Source organism: Callorhinus ursinus, unplaced genomic scaffold, assembly GCF_003265705.2.
Source record: "Callorhinus ursinus isolate GAN/ISIS: 27379988/994484 unplaced genomic scaffold, GSC_fseal_2.0 scaffold4, whole genome shotgun sequence".
NCBI classification, from domain to species: domain Eukaryota; kingdom Metazoa; phylum Chordata; class Mammalia; order Carnivora; family Otariidae; genus Callorhinus; species Callorhinus ursinus.
In genome coordinates, this window is record NW_027397066.1 from 6,109,269 (window position 1) to 6,130,226 (window position 20,958).

Sequence of the window (20,958 nt, forward strand, 5' to 3'; positions counted from 1 at the left end):
GTTGCAAACTTGGAAAAAAACAAAAAGAAATCTTAGCCTCAGCTCAGGTGAAAGCCAGGACCAGGTAAATAGCTTTGGTTGGGAGAGAATATCACAAATTTGAGAACTCCTCCCAGCCCCACGTGAATTCACAAGGTGATTCAGGGCAAGTCCCATGAATCCTCTTTGCTTCTTCTCCCTTCTTGGAGTAAGGCAGCGTTGAACTAGAATCACAGAGGTCCCGTCTAGAACATACGTTCAGTTCCCAAGGCTGTCAGATTAAGAGGCTGTTCCTTTGCCAGGGAAGGTCAGGAGAAAGTCACCCAAAGTTGCAGCGATACAGGGGACAGACAACTCGGAAGGCCCTGCAACTCACTCCCTTCCCCTCGGGGAGCCCAGCCAGGTCAGCAAATCTGCCTTTGTTCCGAGGGATGGAAAGGCAGATGGCCATGCTGAGTTCAAGACTCTCCTCTCCAACAAGGCTGACTGCTGTCTGGATGTCTCCTGCCCCCTCCCTCTCGGTCTGTGTAGCATCCCTAGGGCAGGGTCCCTCTCCAGATGCCCTTCCCATGAGGTGTCCAGTGTAGGTGGTGTGCTGGTTGCTCAGGTAGTTCCCTGGTCCTGCCCATGGCTACTTCTCTGCTTGAGGTTTTCCTCAGTGCACCCAATGTAGACTGTGCTGGAGGCATCTCTGTTCCTCTGCAGGACAGATGCCCGGCGGGCCTGAAGACCCTCAGCAAACAGAGCAAGTGCTCCTAACACCAGAGCCAGCTCGGAAAATCAAGATCCTCTGACTTCAGTGTAATAAAAACAGGCTGGAAAACTCTTTGTGACAAATCAAAACAAAACACCATGCTTTGGCTGTGGGTTATTTATTGAGAATCACAACATTTTAGGAGCAGAGAAGAACATAAGTGCCTGTGGTCTTTGGACAATCCTCCCAGAATTTATATTCTAGATAATTACACTGCCACGCAGGAAGGAAGCCATGAGCGAGAACTATTTAGCAAAGCACCCATTTTCTAAACAGGGAACCAGAAAAGACTTTGGCTTGTTATAAATTATGAACCCACATATTCTCTGGAATAAAAAAAAAAAAAACCTTCACTGAGTGAAGAAATCCTTGTGCTTACTCGAGTCTTCTGGAAGCAGTAATGACCTTCTGCATGTGGCAAAAATGGCCACCATCCCAGAATACCACCCCCACCCGCCCCCATCTTATTCTTTCAAAACATCTCTGTACAATCCAATAAAATAAATGAAAACTAAAGAAGCCCGAGTTTAATATTCAGGGGATATAATTCAAGCATAGCCAATTGGACAACTTCCCTGTTAATCAGAAGAATAACAAAGTTTTTCTCCTTCTTTTCTTTGTAGAACATAAAGTTAATACCCTGTTTAAGGAGGCCACGGGGACGTGTGGAAAGAGCATGGGATGGAGAATGGAAGCCTGGCTTGCCTTGGACTCACTACATCTCCCACGAAAAGCCTCAAGACCAGATCCTCCCCACCCTGACTGGATGTTGAGAGCCTTCTTAAGAATTCAGATTCCCAGGGCGCCTGGGTGGCTCAGTCAGTTAAGCATCTGCCTTCGGCTTAAGTCTTGATCTCAGGGTCCTGGGATTGAGCCCCTCATCAGGCTCCCTGCTCAGCGGGGAGCCTGCCTCTCACTCTCCCTCTGATGCCCCTCCCTGCTTGTGCTCTCTCTCTCTGTGTCTCAAATAAATAAATAAAATCTTAAAAAAAAAAATTCAGATTCCCAGACCCTCTGAATCTCAGCCTCCTGATACAAATCCCCATTTCCTCTGTCCAATACCCAGCTCCAGGATCTCTCTTCCCTCTGACTGCTCACATCTCTCCTCTCCCCACTAAGGGGTTAGGGCTTCTGGGAAACAAAATCCAGTGAGTCAAAACTTTTCAAGGTGATGGATGGCTCATTATCTTGATTGTGGTGATGGTTTCACAGGTGTGCACTTTAAATACGTGCCATTTCTCATGTGTCAGTTATCCTTCAAGAAAGCTCCTTTGGAAAGGGGTTACTCGGATAGTCTGAGTACAACCTCTGCTTTCATGCCTGAAACCCAACCAAATTCAAAGGCAGCAAAAGGCAAACACAAACACATGTTAGGGTTTATAGCCCAAAGTTCCTAAAACACAGCGCCCCAACAAGACAGAAACTTCTTCCTTTGTCTCATGACAGCCCAGAAGAAAGCTGGAGACCAGTATGGGTTGGGTCTCTGCTCCACAAGGCCACTCAGGGATCAAACTTCCTTCCATCTTGTTGTTCTAAACTTACATAATGGAAGCTGATCATCTGTGGCAATCCAGGACCACATTCCAGCCTGCAAGAAGGGGGAAAGAGAAGCAGGAAAACAAGCAATGTCTTTCTAGGGCAGGGCTGCAGACGGTGACACACAAGCTTCCACTCACATTCCAGTGGTGGGAATAGGGTCAAGCGGCCATGCCTAGGGAGTCTGGGAAATGTAGTCTCTGGCTATTGAACTGAGGGAGGAGGTTTTTGTTGTTAAAAGGAGGGAAAATGGTTAGCCATCTCTGCCTTGCTTTTTGGGGACAGGGAGAAAAAAATATGGGGAGAACAAAACACAAGTCCCAATAAGTTGTATTGCCGCATAGAGTAGGTCCTCAAGAACTACAATTTCCTTTATTATAATAAGTGCTGTGTTAGTATTGTAGGGACGCTGTGACAAAGTACCACAGACCAGGAGGTTTACATACAGACATTTGTTATCTGGAGTTCTGCAGGCTGGAAGTCCAACATCAAGGTGTTGCAAGTTTGGTTCCTTCTGAGGGGCTACGGGGGGAAATCTGTTCCATGCCTCTCTCCTAGTTTCCAGAAGCCTCAAGCATCCCTTGGCTTGTAGATTATGTTCTCCTGTGTCTTCACATCATCTTCCTTCGGTAGGCCTCTCTGACTCTTTATGTGGATTTTTTTAAATAAGGACCCCAGTCGTGTTGATCAGGGACCCGCCCTACTCCAGTATGACTTCATCTTAACTAATTTATATCACCAAAGACCTTATTTCCAAGTCAGTGCACATTCCAAGGTACTGGGGGTTAGGACTTCAACATACGAATTTGGGGGACACAATTCAACCCATAACACATGAGGATAGAACTAAATTTGAAGTTAAGAAATGCCAGTTCACATCCCAGCCCTGCCACAGTCTGGCTGCGTGATCTTAGACAATCGGAGGAGGTCTGGGTCTCCTTGCTCTCTTTCGCCAACAATGAAGTAACCACACCTGCCTCCCAGGGCTGTGAGAGGGACAGATGAAGGACATCTGCAAAAGCCCTGAGCTAACTCTAAAGGGCTGGGGTGGCTCTCACTGGCTTGCCTCCCACCCTTCTCTGACTAAAAGGTTGGCTCCAGAGGAAGACGTAACTTCTGGCATGAGCCTGCCTGCCTTCCCCCTCTTTCTTGAATTAAACCTTGTGGAGGATCCTCCATGCTGCTCCAGTTGGAAGGGGCCTCTTAGAGAGAAACTCTACCGCGGGCAAAATACCTTCAATTCCCTTAAAGGAAAAAAAATCCCTTTTGGTCCACAGATGGGTAATTGTATTCACTGTTTCCAAATGTCAAAATGCCAGCCTGGGCCAGCTTTCCACTGAGATCAAACAGGCTCCCTGGGCCTCCTTTCTACTGATGTGGGCGTGCATTTAGCCACGGTGTAAAAAGCTGAATTCTGAGCAGAGTGGGCTGGGCAGACTGTGCTGTTCACAGCAGAGATAGGGCGTCAACCCTCCTCCCGCGGCAGACACCAAGAAATCCTGCCACTCCCAGGGCAACCTTCCAAGCTCCCCAAAACACAGTCTCTCTTGCCCAACACGGAGAAGGAAAAATGGGAACATCTCTTAGTGAAGGCTACTGTGGCAATCAGATTACAACACATAAATGTATCGAATCAGCATCTTGTACACCTTAACCTTACACAATGTTACAGATAAATTATATCTCAATTACGAACCGAACTAGAACATCTCCTGAAAATAATAAGTCAAGCAAGATTTTCCAGTCTAGGTGTTTAATTTTGTGATTAAAGGCCAGATGAAGTTTTATCATGAACTGATATTTGTTGGGGCTTTTAGAAACGAAGCTAGTGACCCAGCATTGACAAGGTGGAGGCAGATGTGCCCTTGTGCCCATCCCTGGGGGTGTGGAAGTTGAATTTCCCTTTTCCCATGGCATCCTGGGAATGGGCTACCAAAGTTAAACAGTGTCTTTCTCCTAAGAAAGAATCAGACAAGTTTACAAAGTCAAAGACAGCCCTCACAGCGTTATTTACAATAGCAAAGAAGGCCAAGAACCTAAATGCCCCCCCTGGACCACCCGGGGTCTCATCTCCAGTGTTAGCTCATCTGAGAAGCCCCCAGGGCCCCCCAGGACTTCACTCTTAGCCCCACCACACCTCTTGCACACCTCTGCCATAGCAACTGCTTGCACTATGATCCTTTGTTTGGCATGTTTCTCTCTCTCTCTCTTTTTTTTAAGTAATCTCTCCACCTAACATGGGGCTTGAATTCATGACTGGGAGATCAAGAGTCACACGCTCTATGGACTGGGCCAGCCAGGCGCCCCAGCATGTTTCTCTTTGAACTATACCGGAGCTCAGCAAATCACAGTAGCCCTGCCCACCACCTGCTTTTGTAAATAAAATGTGTGGGGACACAGCCACCTTGCTTGTTTATATGTTGTCTATGGTAGCTTTTGCAAAGAAGACTATATGATCCACAAAATATAAAATATTTACTCTCTGTCCTTTTACAGAAAGAGCTTGCCAACTCCTGAACTATGCTATGAGCACTTTGAAGAAAAAGAACATCTTATTCATTTCCATATCCCGTAAAGCCTGTGCAGTGCAGGTACGCTGTGAGTAAGGCATACGTGGTTGCTGGGTCAGTCGATGAACCCAAACTGCCAAACAGGCAGTGGTTCTCACAAGTGTATGTGCATCAGACCCACCCTGGGCGTTTGCTAAAATGTACGTTCCCAAATTACCACAAGTCTGATTTGTTCAGTCCAGGGTGAAACTAGGGAATATGCATTTTATTCATTACACATTCCCAAGGTGATTCTGATGCTAATGGACTTTAAACCAGCCCTGTCAGAAGACACTGATGGTGATCAGGCAGGTTTCTTGCAACACGGTGGACTAGATAACCTGAGTCCTCTGCTACTTGCTAGAGAGAAACCTATAGAAACTTCCCTGACATAGAGAGCGAAAGTCATAAAAACCATTAAAGGAAATGTCCAGGGCACAAAAACGAGGCAGGAACTGATCAACCAGAGCAATTGTGCAGGTGCCCAGTGGCCATCCTGGGTGGGCGAGGTGCAGAGTTTGGGAACCTAGAGGCTGGGGTGTTAGTAGGTAGCCGGGGTCAGAAGACAAGGCCTTAGCCCCACAAGTGACAGCAAATGAGGATCGAAGACCCCACCAGAAAGCAGGGACCCTTGACAGACTAAACTTCAGTGAAGGATAGATTAGAAAAGCCCTCCCACGAGCACAGAGGAGCCAACCAACACACTAGTCTCTCTCACATCATCCTTTAAGAACTCATGCGCATAGCTCGTCTGCACTCATACTCCATGCTAGCAGCTACATTCCCCATGCGTTTGAAGAACGCCAAGTGGACAAATTCACCAAAAAGGCCAAGCTAACTATGATCATAAGTCAGAATTTGGTGGTTGTTTTAGAAATTAAATTGGTAGCCTAGTGTTGATGGGGGGTGGGGGTGGGTGTCTGGGGCACCTGGAGGAAGCACCTGCAAAATCCCCTTGGAATGTATCACTCAGCCCCAGCTGCAAAGTGTGTCCACTGAAAATGAGCTCACACACCACAATTACAAAACCATGGGAGCCACTCAGTAGACACAACCAAGTACAAATAACAGGAGCACCACATTCTGCTGTTTCTCACCACCTTCCTGACCCCATGAGGTCCCAGCCTTCATCCCCTCCAGCTGGGACTGCTGCTTCAGCCCTGTCCTCACTGCAATATGTCGCCCACCTTGGCCATCAGAGCGAGCTTGTGAAAACATTATCTGATCTTGTCTTTCCTCTGCTCAGAACCCTCCAGAGCGTCTCCATTTCATGCTGAGTAAAATGGTGAGGCTTGACATCTCCAGTCCCTTGCTGCATTTTAGATTCCCACCTAACCCCTCACTCCAGGCCCAAAGGCATTGTGCGTTCCTCCAACACACCCCCTAAATACTGAATATTTTACTTCCTTGGCTTGTCTGTTGTCTCTCTTCCTTGCGATACTGTAAGCACAAGGCAGGAGTTTTGTCTGTTTGGTTCTTCACTGAGTCCCTGGTGCCTAAAACAGTACCTGGCACATACCAGTTGCTCAATATGTGTTGAATGAATGAATGAATGAACAAATGAATACAATAGAAAAAAACACTTGAATTTTAATAAAAAGAGTAACTTGATCATATTAATTGTTTAGAAAAATCACTGTTCACATGAAAACCATGACCATCATTCCCCACCTACTATCTATGTGTATTGATTTAACGGCCACAGCCTCTTCTCCTTGTGAGGTCAAGGGGAAGCAAACCGTTGTTACCGTAGATGAGTAGACTGAGCTCTGGAGACCTTACTGTCCCGCCGAACTTCACACAACCAGCAGCCCCCACTGGACCCAGGCTTTCCTACCTGCCAATCTTTCCCTAGTTTCAAGTTTCGGTATTAAATCTCTCTTGACACACAAGGAATTTAGAGCTGAAAACCTAAAATCAAGAGTTCCTTAAAGAATAGTCCCAGGGATGAAATGTCATTTAATGAGGGGCCTTGTGGTAGGATTATGTGTACAGACATTTGATCCAGGAAGGGTGTGAAGTGGGTCATGGCTGCTTCTGCAGATTCAATGCCAACGTGGTTGAGTTGAGGTAGAAAACCCACCTGATGGAACCAAGAAATCCCGGACTCCAGCCCCACCCAACCCCACCCCTCACCCTCCATTCGATGACCATTCTGGGCGTGTTTCCTCATCAACAAAGAAGCAGAAGCTTGGAATGAAGAGACGCCATGTCCATTCTAGCTCTACAATCCTATGTGTGGGAGGTTGATGGTTGAGCTTGAGAGAACCAAGGGCTGGCTCAATTTATCTAGTGGGCACTCTTCTGACCATGCCCCTCTCTGTGACATGAACCCAAACACACACAATTCTTGGCTTCCCCAGTGAGCTGGTAACTACCATAAGCCAAAGCCCAGTGTCACTGGAAGATGCAGTAAGTTATCACCATAGGAATGACACGTCATTTACTGACCTAGCACGGACAGCCTGCTGAAAGCTCAATGTCTGAGGCCCTGGTTCGAATCTTGGCTCTACCTCTCACAGGCTGGGCAACCCTCTGAAGGTCAGCCTTCCACCTCTATTCTCTCATCTGCAGCCACAACCAGGTGGTGGCATGGAGGGGGCTCAGTAAGACCAGCATCAGAAAGCACCAAGGACCCGGAAAGGGCAAAGTCTTTCTGTGAAATGAGCATCATTGGGATGATCCGGGGACTCACAAGGGCTGTGAAGAGGAAGACCCTCCCTGGCTCACCCTCTGCTGTGCCCTTGCTCTCGGTATCCTGAACCAAGGAGTGCGGGCCACAGCCCCAAACCCGAGGCCCCTCTGTGACCACTTGCTACTCCATCCCCTGGGGTTCTAGTAGAGCCCCTGCAGTCTCGAGAGTCACCCTGAAGGGGGTCCCCATGTGATAGCCAGAGGACAGACCCGCGGAGGGAATAAAGTTCCTGGCGCGTGGGGCATTCACGGAACAGGAGCTCCCTTTCTGTCTCAGCTCTGTGTGGCTTGAGCCTTCCACAAACACAAGAGTCTTGGAGATTGTGGGGTGCAGGGCAGGGGACCTCTCTCCATTTCACCAGACCCAGAGTGAGGCCAGAGGAGACCAAGAGGGGCAGGGTGCACCTGGCCAGGCCTGAGCACAGAGGTGATTTGCGGGACTCTCACGCGAGCAGACCGGGCTCAGGCAAGTGAGGGCCCCTGCCTGGTGCAGGGAATTTGCTGGGGTTACTGGGACTTCAGTGTGAGCACAATGGCGTCCCAGGAAGCCAGCTGAAGGGAAAACAAGATTACACAAATCCCGCCGGCTCATGGACTCATCGGGTTAATGAGGCTTGATGCCTGCCACTCTGTGGTAAAAGAAATTAACTGTGGCCCCGGTACCCGCCTCACATGATGGGAGACGGAGCCTCAGACTGCACATTTGTGGACCAGCTCTTAACAGGCTGGCCTTGACAGTGGCCTTGAGGGGGAGCCCTCCTCCTTCCTTCAGTCTGTCCATCCATCAAATACTGAGCAGTCAGTCCTCTCCTTAAAATTGACCTATGACCAGTCTAGCCTTGACAGGTAGTATATGATAGGTATAATATCATAGGTATAATAATATCATAGGTATAATGATATCATAGGTATAATAATCATGATGAGTGATAGTTGAGTGCTTACTATGTGCCACTCACTTGCTTTACTCCAGATAATACCCAAACAATCTTATAAAATGGGGACTATTATTATCCCACTTCACAGATTAGGACAGGAGTGATGTGCTTTCCCAGGGTGCAGAGCCAGGATCTGAACCCAGTGTGGAGATCTCAGTGCAGGGCTCAGGAGGGCAGAGGCCAGTTCTTTGAAATGGCATTGGGACAGATATCACGGAGGAGGTTCTGGGCTAACTCTTCACCTCTCTGAGCTTCAGTCCTCTGCCCAGGTAACAAGTATAGGAAGCCCTGCCTCACAAGAGTGAATAAGGATTAGAAGTGGAAATGCATGTAGAGTAGGGACCTCAGCACATGACAAAGAGCAGTGCAGAAGAATGGTGTGATGTGAACCCACAGCCCTTGTCTGACAGCCCAGGAAGGCAGGAAGGGCCACAAGGTCAAGGTGCAGTGAGGCCTAGTGACCCTGGGAGTCAGATAGCCCTGAGATTGGAAGCCTGGCCCACTGACCAACTGTGGGAAGTTGGACCCAACCACAAAATCCTCAACAGTAGGGCCCTGGCTAGAGGCCCCTTCATCTGTTTAATGATGCTCAGTCCAGGGTCTGGCGCATAGAATGCTGGATGGATAGTGGATGTTTGGGTGGATGGATGGATGGGTGGATGGATACATGGATGAATGGATGGATGAATGGGCAGATGGATGGATGGATGGATGATTGTTAGATAGTGGATGGGTGGGTAGATGGATGAGTGGATGGATGAATGAATGGGGAAGGGACGGATGGATGGATGCACACATGCACAGGTGGGTAGATGGATGGGTGGATGGATGGGTGAGTGGATGATGGATGGATTGGTGGATGGATGGGTGGGTGGATGGGTGGATAGATGATGAATGGATGGGTGGATGCATGGATGGATGATGGATGGATGGGTGGGTGGATGGATGGATGATGGATGGATGGGTGGATGGATGGTGGATGGATGGATGGGTGGATGGATGGGTGGGTGGATGGATGGTGGATGGATGGGTGGGTGGATGGATGGATGATGGATGGGCGGATGGGTAGATGGATAGGTGGATGATGGATAGGTGGATGGATAGATGCTGGATGGAAGGAGAGTTGAGTGGATGGGAAGCATGGACACAAGGATAGATGGGAGGGTGGATGGAAGGGTAGATGGACAGAATTTCAGAACTAAGAGGGGCGGATCAGCTCAATGTACCTCTTCCTCTTCAAGTAAACAAAGCCCTGAAGGGAGGAGGTGACTTGCTGAAGATCACACAGCCAATTAAGCCCTCAGGGTTTCCACCCTGCCCCTCCTCCCTTCGAGTTTCCTGGTGTCATTTATCACTTAGATTGTGACTTAACTTGCAGCAGAGAATGTGGATCATACCACCCATGGTCCCTGGCCTCTGCCATTGTGGTCCTGCCTCATTTAGCCTTCACAGGGATACCGCCACCTCCTCCAAAGGCCATATTCTCCCCTGTCCTCTGGGACAGCCACCTCACCTAGGGGACCAGGCAGCCAGTGCCAGCTTTAATACTGCTATGGGCAACAATAATCATCATAGCCTTTATTTGATGTCCTATGTAACTGAACCTCCGTGGGGATGACAAATAACAATGAGATAATATCAGGAAGAGGCATGGCTAACATTTACTAGGACTTAAGTGGCACGGACGTTGTGCTTAGCACTAATTTCACTCAGTGGGGTGACCATCATTCTTTTACAGATGAGGAAACTGAGGCACAGAAGTTTAAGTGACTTACCTAATGCCGCGCAGCTTGAAATTCAAGACACCCCGATCAGAACCCATCTGACTGCAGGCTTGTGCACCTAGCCTCTTTCTCACACTGGCTCTCGCTGGCTCCCCGATTCCGCAGACAAATAAAGCCCCTGATCACAGTCAGCTGCACCTCTGTGGGAGATTTCACAGCCTTTTCTACTCAACTTCTCATGAATCCTCACAAAGGGGGGAGAGTGGGTCCAGGTGAGTCCTGCCCTCACCTGGACTCTAAAGCTCTCTCGCTCACCTGGGTCCTGGAGGACTTGAAGTCAGCAAGCTTGGATTCTCCCCCGAATTCTGCCACTAACTGGCTGTGCAACTCAAGGAAAATCACTGAGTTTCTCTGAGCCTCCTAAATAACATGTAAGACTCCTTCTGTTTTTTAGGGTTATGGTTGTCAGGGAGAGAGACTAAATCCCAGGGCCAGGGTTTTTCAAAGTTATCCTGGGGGCTTGGATGCCTTGACACCTAAGTGTCAAGGAAAGGCCATTTAAAAAGGAGCTGCCTGCATAAAAAAGAGGGGGTGAGGAACCTTGAAGCCCGCTGGAAGATTCCTCTCTTCTAAAGCTTCTGTGGGAGCGGAGAGGAACTTTACAAGCAGCTTTGGACACTGGGCAGCCGGTCCGCCTGGCCACAGGAGAGGAGGTGAAACAGAGATGCAATCCCACTGAGGTTTTTGTTCAAACAGCAGAAGAAACTGTCTAAACATTGGCCGGGCCACCAAGGCTGCCAGGGCCTCCTGCAAGCTTGTCATTCCAGGAGCTAAGAGGAGAGACCTGCACGGCCCCACAGTAGCGGGGAGCTCTGCCAGCCAGGGCACTTCAAAGATGCTGACGTGTCCTTGTCCGGGGGCCACAGGGACTCCTGCAGCCCGCACAGAACAGATGTTGCACCCTGAAAGAGCTGCTTTGGACAAGGAAGCCTAAGCAGGGCACGCAGGAGCTGGGGACTGAGGGAAGGTCAGGGCCCAGCTGCAGGAAAATCAGTGAGGCAGCAGGATCCGCCATCTTGTCTGTTGGACTCAGAACCAGTGAGCTCTTTCCTTAGTCCCTGCCGTTCCTGGGGCCAGCTGCTCAGCACTCCTCACTGCCCACCAGACTGGGCGAGTAGGTGGGTTACCACTGGCTGCTTGCACCAAAGGAAAGGAGCCTAGTCTGAGACGCCAGAGGCAGCCCCTGATGCAAATGACATCAGTGCCCCACCATTGTGCCTGGCACACTGCAGACATTCTCAGAACACACCAAAGGACTTCCCTCTCTCTGGCTGCAGGGGCTCGCCTGGCTTGGCAAATGGGGCAAGCCGGGAGTGCTGGAAAATGACACTCTAGGAGCCACCCTCAACCAGTGAGGGACGAAAGTCAGAGGATAAATCCCCTGGGGCCCCACCCGCTGTGGGGAACTCTGGGGTGTGTTCTGCACACTCTCAGAAGCACCAGGGGACTGGGTCCTGGTCGCCCACGAAGGAGTCCTGCTCATTTCACTCCCTGCGTGCCTTCCCTCCCCTGGGATCACTGCCCACATGAATTACTGGAGTCAAGTCCTCACCTTGGGATCTGCTTTGGGGGAACCTGCCCTTAGACACAACCCTGTAAGTAAAGGTGCCATGTCAAAGGGGAACTCCAAGACACCCCTGTCCTTAATTCCCAGTCATTCTCAGCTCGTCCTTTCACTGGGTTCCTTCTCATTTTAGTTATCTGGATACTCGCTTGGTGATACCGATTTCCAGTTCCAGCCTTGCCTTGCAGTGGGGATTAGACCTGGGGATCGTTTTCCAGGCTCCCTACATCGTGTTCCCCACCTGGAGTCACTCAGGCGGATGCTATTCTCTGGACCCCGGGTGCAGGCAGCTCCTTCTTCTGAGGCTGCCCTTCTGGGGACAGAATTGCCAGTGTGACTCATTCTTATATGTCTCACTTACTCTCACAAATTTTCTACAGCACATTAGTCCCATGAATGAGGTAGGACCAAGAAGGGAGAGTCAGCGATAACCCCATGTGTCTGGATTAGGCCAGTGGGTGGAGGGTGATGTCATTCAACCAAAGATGACCCCTGGGGTGAAGGGAAGGTTAAGTTTAAAGTGCCTGAAGACAATCTGGATATGATGTCCAGGTAGAGCTATGAAGCTCAGTCTTAGCTGGCTAGATGGAGCTAAGAAATTTCCATCACAAGGTTGGTGGGCTAAGCCATCAAGTGGATGGGATTCCCCAGAGCCAGGGCCTGATCCAGGTTTCAGGGGGCCAGGAGCTTATACAATTTCTGGAGAGGTGCTTATTAAGAAAAAAACAAAAAACAAAAAACTCAGAGCACCTGAGTGGCTCCGTTGGTTAACTGTCAGACTCTTGACTTCAGCTCAGGTCATGATCTCAGGGTCGTGAGATGAAGCCCCGTGTCAGGCTTTGTGCTCAGCCTGGAGTTGGCTTGAGATTCTCTGTCTCCCTCTCCCTCTGCACCTCCCCCCGCTCACGCTCTAAATAATTAAATAAAATCTTTAAAAAAATGTTTTAATAAAATATATCTTTTAAAAAGGGAAAAAAACCCCACAAAATTATGAAAACAAAATTGCAAGCCCTCTCTTGGAACCTTGGAAGGGACCCATGCAAGTGAAGGATGCTGAAGCATCTGCTTTGTGAACTTCATAGCAAATCCACCTGCGTTGGGGCCTAGGAAACAGGTACATTAGAGTGAAAGGATTTTCTAACTTCTGTCCCCATCACTAGAGCATGGGCATGTTGAGGTCTGGAATTATGTCAAGTTCACCTGTGGCCCCAGGGCCTTGAACAGTGAATGACTATATTAGCAGAGTTTAGTGCAGGGAGCAAAAACATGTCTAAATATTTTCACAGGAACGTATTCAGTATGAGGACATAGGTGCTTACAAAATTGCTGGATGGGCTGCAGGTGTGGAAGTTATGAGCTGTTGCTGGACTTCTGGCTTCCAGGTCACCTCATCACTGCTTTGATTCTGAACTCAAGAAACTGCAGGAAATCCCTGCTGATGCCCCAGCATCCCCACACCCCAGAACTGATAAGCAGAGCGTGGGACACAGAGTGTGTTCACTGCAAAAGCTCATGTCTGCCAGAACCTGCCCATCAGCTGTCATTTTCACAGAAAAAATTCTGCTTTCTAAATCTTGCACAAGTTCATCTTGTTGGCAGAACCTTAATTACATCCAGAATCCTAGAAGCAAGGGAGTCTGGGAAATGCAGCCTTTATCCGTCTATCCCCTGGGAAGTAGCAGGGTGGGGAAGATCATGAGAAGGGGTGCAAAAGGATGCAAGGTGCCTGCAGAAAGTGTTGAAGGCAACAGCACAGAATGGGTGCTATCTTAGTTATTTATTGCTACATAGCAAAAGACTTAGGAGCTTGAAACAGCATTTGTAATCTCGTGGTTTCTGTGGGTCAGGAATCCAGGCACAGCTTAGCTGGATGCTCTGCTCCATGGTCTCTGACTGGATGCTATCAAGGTATGGGCCCAGGGACTGTGGTCTCATCTGAAGGCTCCACTGGGGAAGGGTCTGGTCATGCGGGGAGTGTTGGCCGCATTCAGGTCCTCGCGGCTATTGCCCGAGGCCTCGACTCCTCACCAGTTGTCGGCTGGAAGCCACCTTCAGTTTCCTGCCTGGTGGGCCCTCCCATGTGCCGTCTGACTTCATCAAAGGCTGCAAGCCAGGAAGTCGATAGAATCCACTAGCAAGATGAAAATCAGTCTTTTAAAGCCTAACAGCAGAAATGACATCACATCATGTTTACCATATTCTTTTTTTTTAAAAGGTGTATTTATTTATTTATTTGAGAGAGAGAGAGAGAGAGAGAATCTCAAGCCGACTTCCACTGCATGCGGAGCCCAACACGGGGCTCAATCTCACAACCTTGAGATCAGGAGTCAGATGCTCAACCGGTTGAGCCACCCAGGCTCCCCCATGTTTGTTATATTCTAGTGTTACCAGCGAGTCACTAGGTCCAGCCCCCACTCAAGCTGAGAAGCTTATACAGGGCACAAACACCAGGAGGTGAGGGTCATCAGGGGCCGGGTTTGGAAGCTGGCTATTATGGGTGCTAAGCAAACAATTGTTCCGGAGGGAGGTCATCTGGCTGCCCACACACGGATGGCCCCATGTGGTCATTGTATCCTGATGGAATCACCCAGCTCAAAGTTCCCAAAGGATATCAGCCTGGGTGTGATCTCACCAGAGGACAGACTGAAGACCACTTCACTGGGACCAATACATACGACATGGGGGGATGAACCACAGGCAAGCGTCCTTTACGGTAGGAGAGTTACCTGCCACATGGGCTAGACGTCCGAATGGGTTGGATATCTTGGCATACTTATCATTGTGTCAATTTGAGTTCATTTTACAAACTTCTCCTCTCCTAAAATTTGTCTCCTTTTGTCTCTTTTTCCACTTCAGGGCCTCCAAAATCCACACGGTAGACAGTTGTGACCATAGAGATTCATTCATTCTGGCACACCTACTATGCGCCTTCTCTATTCCAGTGACTGTGCTCAGGAAGCCCAGTTTAGTGGTGGGAAAGACACAGCAGACGGGGTCGGGATATGACAACTAGGTATGACCAGAGACAAGCATGGGGAAGGGGCCTTCGACTCCAACTTGGGGACACAGAACGGCTTCCCACAGGAAGTGACTCCTAAGATGTGTCTCAGAGCTTGAGTAAGGATTTAGTCTGAGGAAGAGCAGACAGGACACTCCAGGCAGAGGAGAAATTGTGGCCAAGTCTAGGGGTGAGACACAGAGACAGAGCAAGTAGAAATGGGCAGATTGAGATACTGAAGAGAGCTGCATGTCCACAGCACATTCCCCAGCCTGTGCCCCTGGAATGTTTTTCATAAAGAATGTAGTGGTGTGAGGCACCTTATTTCATCCTTGTTCAAACTAAAAAGGAAAGCAACTAAGACACTTAATGAAAGTTTGGTAGACGAGGACATCAGCCAGTGGAAAGGAGAGAGTCAGTTCCTATTACTTCCCAAGATCAGAATGCATACTTCACCCTGGGAGAAGCCAACTGCCTCTCTGCACCTCAGTGTTTCCATCTGTCAATGGGGCTGACTCTATTTCATGCCTACTCAGTCACCAGGGATTAATAAAAACTTGGTTCCCAGGCAAAGTCGCTTTCTGACGAGCAATCCCCTCAGTTCAAGGCCTTTGAGTTCCTCAGGATGAAAGAAAATGCACACGTAAAATTCTATGATTCCCTAAGAACAAAGTGCCCTGACCAATTTGTGGGCTTGTGGAATAAATAAGTGGCTCGCTTAAGGGGAAAGCAGAGCGGAGCCAGGGAGGAGAGAAAGCAGTGAAAACGAGGAGGTGGTTTATAAAGGCAGGAATAAGGGTGGGAACACACCACACACAACAGAATGTGCAGTGGTCAATGAAAGTGGTGTTGACAAAGCAACCTTAACGATGTGTGAATATGCTCAACAGGATATGAAGAAAAGAGAAAAATAACAAGATACAAACTTGCATGCATAGAGTCACAAGAATTATCCCAAGAAAATAGGTGTGCAGGGGGAAAGAAGAGCAAGGAACTTTGCTTAAAGAAAACATCCAGGTCATGGAACCACAGCTCTGGATTTTACACATGATTCTTCAAGTTTGCCAAATTTTCTAGGAAGGGCATGTTATGCTTTGAAGTCAGAAAAGAGAAGTGTTTTGAAATGACTATAGACGAACAAGCAGGCGGAGGAGAAGGAGGGGGGCAATGGATGGCAGCTGAGAAAGAGGAATGGAGGAATATACTGGAAAGGACGAAATGCAGGCCATTTCCCCAAACAGGCTGTGTGCCAGACACAGCACAGGCCTGGTGGCCAACAGAAAATAAAGAGATGAGGACACACCATCCACGGAGCTTCAGTCTGGGGAGAGCCTGCAGAGTAGCAGCCCGTCTGAGTACCTGTTCTGTGTGCCAGAGCCCAAGGGGACACAGGAGCTGGGGGGAGATGAGGTCTAGGGAGATCCAGGAAGGCTTCCTGTAAGAGGCAACACTTGAGCTGAATCTTGAATGAGTTCTAGAAGATAGCCTGATACAGGGAGGGTGATGGGAAGGAGTGAGCAAGAGGAGACAGGCATCCCTGAGAAGGCTAATTGTTGAAGTTTGTCACAAGAGATGGTTAAAAAGAGTGTCTTTCTAACTAGGCCAGCCAACATATGGTCCCAAACATCAGCCTGCACATCCTCATCTCTGTGGGTTACGAGGTTTACATTGTTAATATCCTCGTATTTGAACAGTGTTCTGTATTTTTCTACATCATCTCATCCTGTGCTCTGACAACTTTCTCATGCAGATAACATTGCAGTTATCCCTTTATATGGGACAAATTTGAGATGGGGAGAAAAGTGCCCTGGGGCGGGGGAGGGGGGTATAGGAAACTTGAATGTGGACCACATTGTGTGCGGGCTGCTGTGAACTGGATTGTGCCCCCCCAAATTCATACAGAAATGCCCTAACCCCCAACATGACTATATTTGGAGATGGGGCATTTAAGGAGTCATTAGGGTTAAATGAGGTCATGAGGGTGGGACCGTGATCCAAGAGGACTAGTGTCCTTAAAAGAAGAGACCTCAGCAGCAAGAGTGCTCAGGGAAAAGCCAGGTGAGGACACAGGGAGAAAACAGCCACCTGCACGTTAAGGAGAGAGACCTCAGCAGAAACCAGCCCTGCCCACACCTTGATCTTGGCCTTCCAGCCTCCAGACTGTGAGGACACGCGTTTCTGGCGTGGAAGCTCCCCCATCTGTGGCATTCTGCCAAGGTGGGGGCCTGGGCCTCAGGGTTCTGTTGCCATGGGTCCTTACAGCTTCCTCCAGCAAGGGCAGGTGCCGATGCTCAGTGTCCCAGCGACAGGGGCACAGGGCAAGCCCTCCGGAGATCCTTTGGGTGCTCTTTTACCAGGTTTGGGATTTGTAGGCAGCATTCCCCAATCTCCAGCCTTCGGAGCCAACATTTCTCTCCAAAGACATCTTCTGATTTCTACTCCCTTGACCCTTTTAATGTCCTTGCCTTGGATTAAGTGTCCAATAGTTGGGGTGTCTAGGTGGCTCAGTTGGTTAAGTGTCTGCCTTCACCTCAGGTCATGATGCCCGCGTGCTGGGATCTAGTCCCCTATCGGGCTCCCTGCTCATCGGGGAGTCTGCTTCTCCCTCTGCCCCTCCCTCCCCACATTCTTTCTCTATCTTTCTTTCTTAAACAAATAAATCTTAAAAAATAAATAAATAATGGTACCTAAATCATAGGCTGGTGTGAGGATTGGATGAGTTCATATATGCACACCCCATAGTCCACACATAAGTGTTAGGTATTCCTTATGCACTGAGCACCTACTGCATGCCAGGCTCTGAGCTGGGTGCCCTCCCTCTGCAACTGCTTCCCCTCTCAATAAAACTATCAACCCATCTTGTCAACTAGCTCAGAGACATTAATCCATCCAATTCTCTCCATCTACATTTCTTTTTTCTAAGATTTTATTTATTTATTTGAGAGAGACAGCATGAGAGAGAGAGAGAGCACAAGCGGGGGGGGGAGGGGGAGAGGGAGAAGCAGACTCCATCTACAGGCATCCAGTCCAAAACCTGGAATACTTTTTCTCCAGGACCCCTCCCTATCTTCCTCAGATCACAGCTCATATGTATCTTTAGAAACATTCTCCTGACTACCCTGCCATCCTCTATCCAGCCCATTCCCCTATTATTCACTTTTATGGCACCTCGTACCTGCCTACCAGAGCTGTAGCAGTCAGGATAGGCCAGGTTCTGCTGCAGCAAAAACCAAGCCCCAAATCTCAGTAGTTTCTCATGCTACATGTTCACTGTGGGCTGGCCGGGGGGCAGGGGGCAGGGAGCAGGGCTAGCTCCTCGTGGTCACCCTGGGAGCCAGGCCTCACAGAAGCTTCATCTTGACACATGCTCCCACGTGGACCAGAGCAGGGGGGAGAGAATGTGGCAGATGATACATCAGCGCTTAAAGCTCCCACTCCATCACTCCAGTGCATGGCTCTTGCTCACATTTCATTAGCCAAACAAGTCATGGCCACATCTAACCTCAAAGAGGTTGGGAAAGTACGGTCCTGTCATGTGTCTGATGAGGAATGGGGGAACAGTTTCTGCAGAACGTCATTGGTAACCACCATAGCAGCGCTTACCTCAGTTGTGAATTTACCTGCATTTCTAGGACCGATTTACATCTGCTTCTCCCCCTAGACTATAGTTCCTGGGAAGAGGGTCCCTGTCTGGTTTTGCTCATCATTGCGTCCCTGGTGCCTTGCACACAGTAGGCATTCAATAAATAGTTACTGTACTTAGTAATTATTGAAAAGTGACTATCCCAATATCACCCTATGATAAGACCTGGATTCGAGCCCACAGCTATCTAACATAATGACTTATATCCAAACCAATGTTTGAGTTCTATTAACTATAGCCTAAAATTTGGCACCTTCTCTGGAATTAAGTTTTGTTCTTTTGTTTTGTTTTGTTTTTAATTCTGAAAGGGTTAAGGTAGGCATAATGTGATTAATTCACATCTTGATGGGAATGAATTCAATCAGATTGTCATTCCTCTCAAAGCCTGGCTCAGCTCTACCTCAGAAGCTGAGTCTGGGGCAGAGGGTAGAGGTGGACATGGTTTTAATGAGATAAGAATGAACAGGAAGGAGACAGGACTCACGTTGGAACTTTTACCACCTGGTTACATTTTGAGATGGGATGACAATCTTGAGCCATTTCTTAGTTTTGTCCCCAGTGGACTCTGGCTGTGCAAATGACCCAAGGCTGTTGGACAACACCGATTCCTTCCTTAGAAGGCGCTACCTCTGAGAAACTAAGCCATGGAAGATGAACATACAAGTAAGACAAGAAATGTGCAGGAATATAACTTTCTCTTTTCTTAATTGTGGTCCAAAGTCATTTTGCCAAGAATAAGCAGGCCTAGACATGAAATACTTTTACTAAAATTTACCCCCACGCACTCAACACCCTGCAATCCTCAGGGTTGTGTGCAGTGGGGTCCCAAAGCGCCCTCGTGTGTAGAACCTGAGTACTAGCAGCCCGCCACAGACCTCAGTGGCCAAACACACCCCTTACATCTTGCAAAGGGAGGTCTGTGTTTTCCAAAGTATGTTTCCTAAGACCTTTTGTTGACAGCCACATGCATATCAAACTCAATGCAAAATGGCTAAAAGGCAGGCGCGTTAGCAGCGGACTTTCAGAAGGACAGGAAGAGTAAGAAAAGATTGTTGTAAACAGCTATGGGACTAGGAATCATGTGTCCCCAGGAGCGAAGCTATTCTGATATTTTCAGTAATTGCAGCTTTTCCTAATTGCCTGCTTTCGTTGCCCAAATGAAAGAGGAAGAAGAATCTCCTGTTTTTAAGGAAAAGAGTAGACATACTTGGGAAGTAACCAAAGTTAGGGGCAGGACAAGGGGGAGTGTTAACGCAGCACAGACATTTTTGCTTTGAGAAGCTAAAGAATTCAGCAAAGACGTTTTTCCAAGAGTTATTAGCGTGTTTTAAAGTGATCTGCGATTTCCTCTCACATCTTGGTTCTCAAAAGCCTGAGTGAGAAGTGCCCTCAGGTAGGGCATTTACATTTTAGCCTGGGGATCTCCTGCCTATGAAAATATACTTCTGCAGGCTTTACCACTCGCGGCTCAGAAGCACTGATATCAATGCAAGAGGTTTTTACCCTCAAAGGCAAAGCATCCCTGGCACTTCTACTGGCTTCATTCTTGTGGCTGACTTGAATTTAAATATTCCCTCAGGAAAGCGCCCACACCGCAGCATCTGCTGCACCCCAAGCAGAGGGGGAGCCCCTCTCCTGCCAACAGGATCTGCTGAAGGAGTTTCCCCGGCTCTAAATGCCAAGGAAATTCTTATCAAGCCAGAGCTTCTTTCTGTGGGAAGGGAGGCCAGACACTTGGAAAGACTTAAGACAGACAGATATGATCCTACTCATAAAGAATCCACAATTATAAGTAACATTTATTTAAGAATTTAAGAATAAGAAAAGAGGGAATTAAAAAAAAAACACTAAAGAATAGAACACTTCTAGAATTAAATTGAGAAAGGGATGAAAGAGACCAGTGTGAAAGGTATGACCACAGTATATAAGTGTGTTCACAAAGTTGCCTTTCTTCAGCATGGGGCCACCCTTCGGGAGGTTCCCTTCCTGAGGACGACCATGACATTTGTCATCCATGGAAGGCTGATAATTCCAGCTCCGGGAAAGAAGTTTCCTCCCCTGGAGAAGCAGTGGTTGTGAGAATCTCTGAAGGGTTAGCCGAGGGCCTTTCTGGAAAGTTCTGGAAATGTTTTGCTGTGGCAGTCTGTCCCCGGTGGGAGGACGGGAAGATGTGGGCTCTCAGAGGGCAACCACTGTCCCATCTCGGGCCCCTAATATTTTCTCCAAAGGTCGTTTGAAAAGAGAAAATTCAAATCAAGTAAATTTTATTTTCTTTTTTTTCTTTCTGGTCATTGGGTACGGAAGACTGAAACGGCTCCAGGAAAGCCGGGTGAGTACTCAGCAAAGGGAGCAGTGGGAGACAGTAAAGTCGTGTTTCTAAAATACACATGCCCCACGTGCAGCCTCCTGAAGCCGGACGGGGCACGATGCTCCAAGGCCACCAGTGACCGTGTGTCTCCAACAGAGGTAGGAGCCGGGAACTCTCCACGGCAGGCGGAACCTGAGAGGTAGCGCAGGCG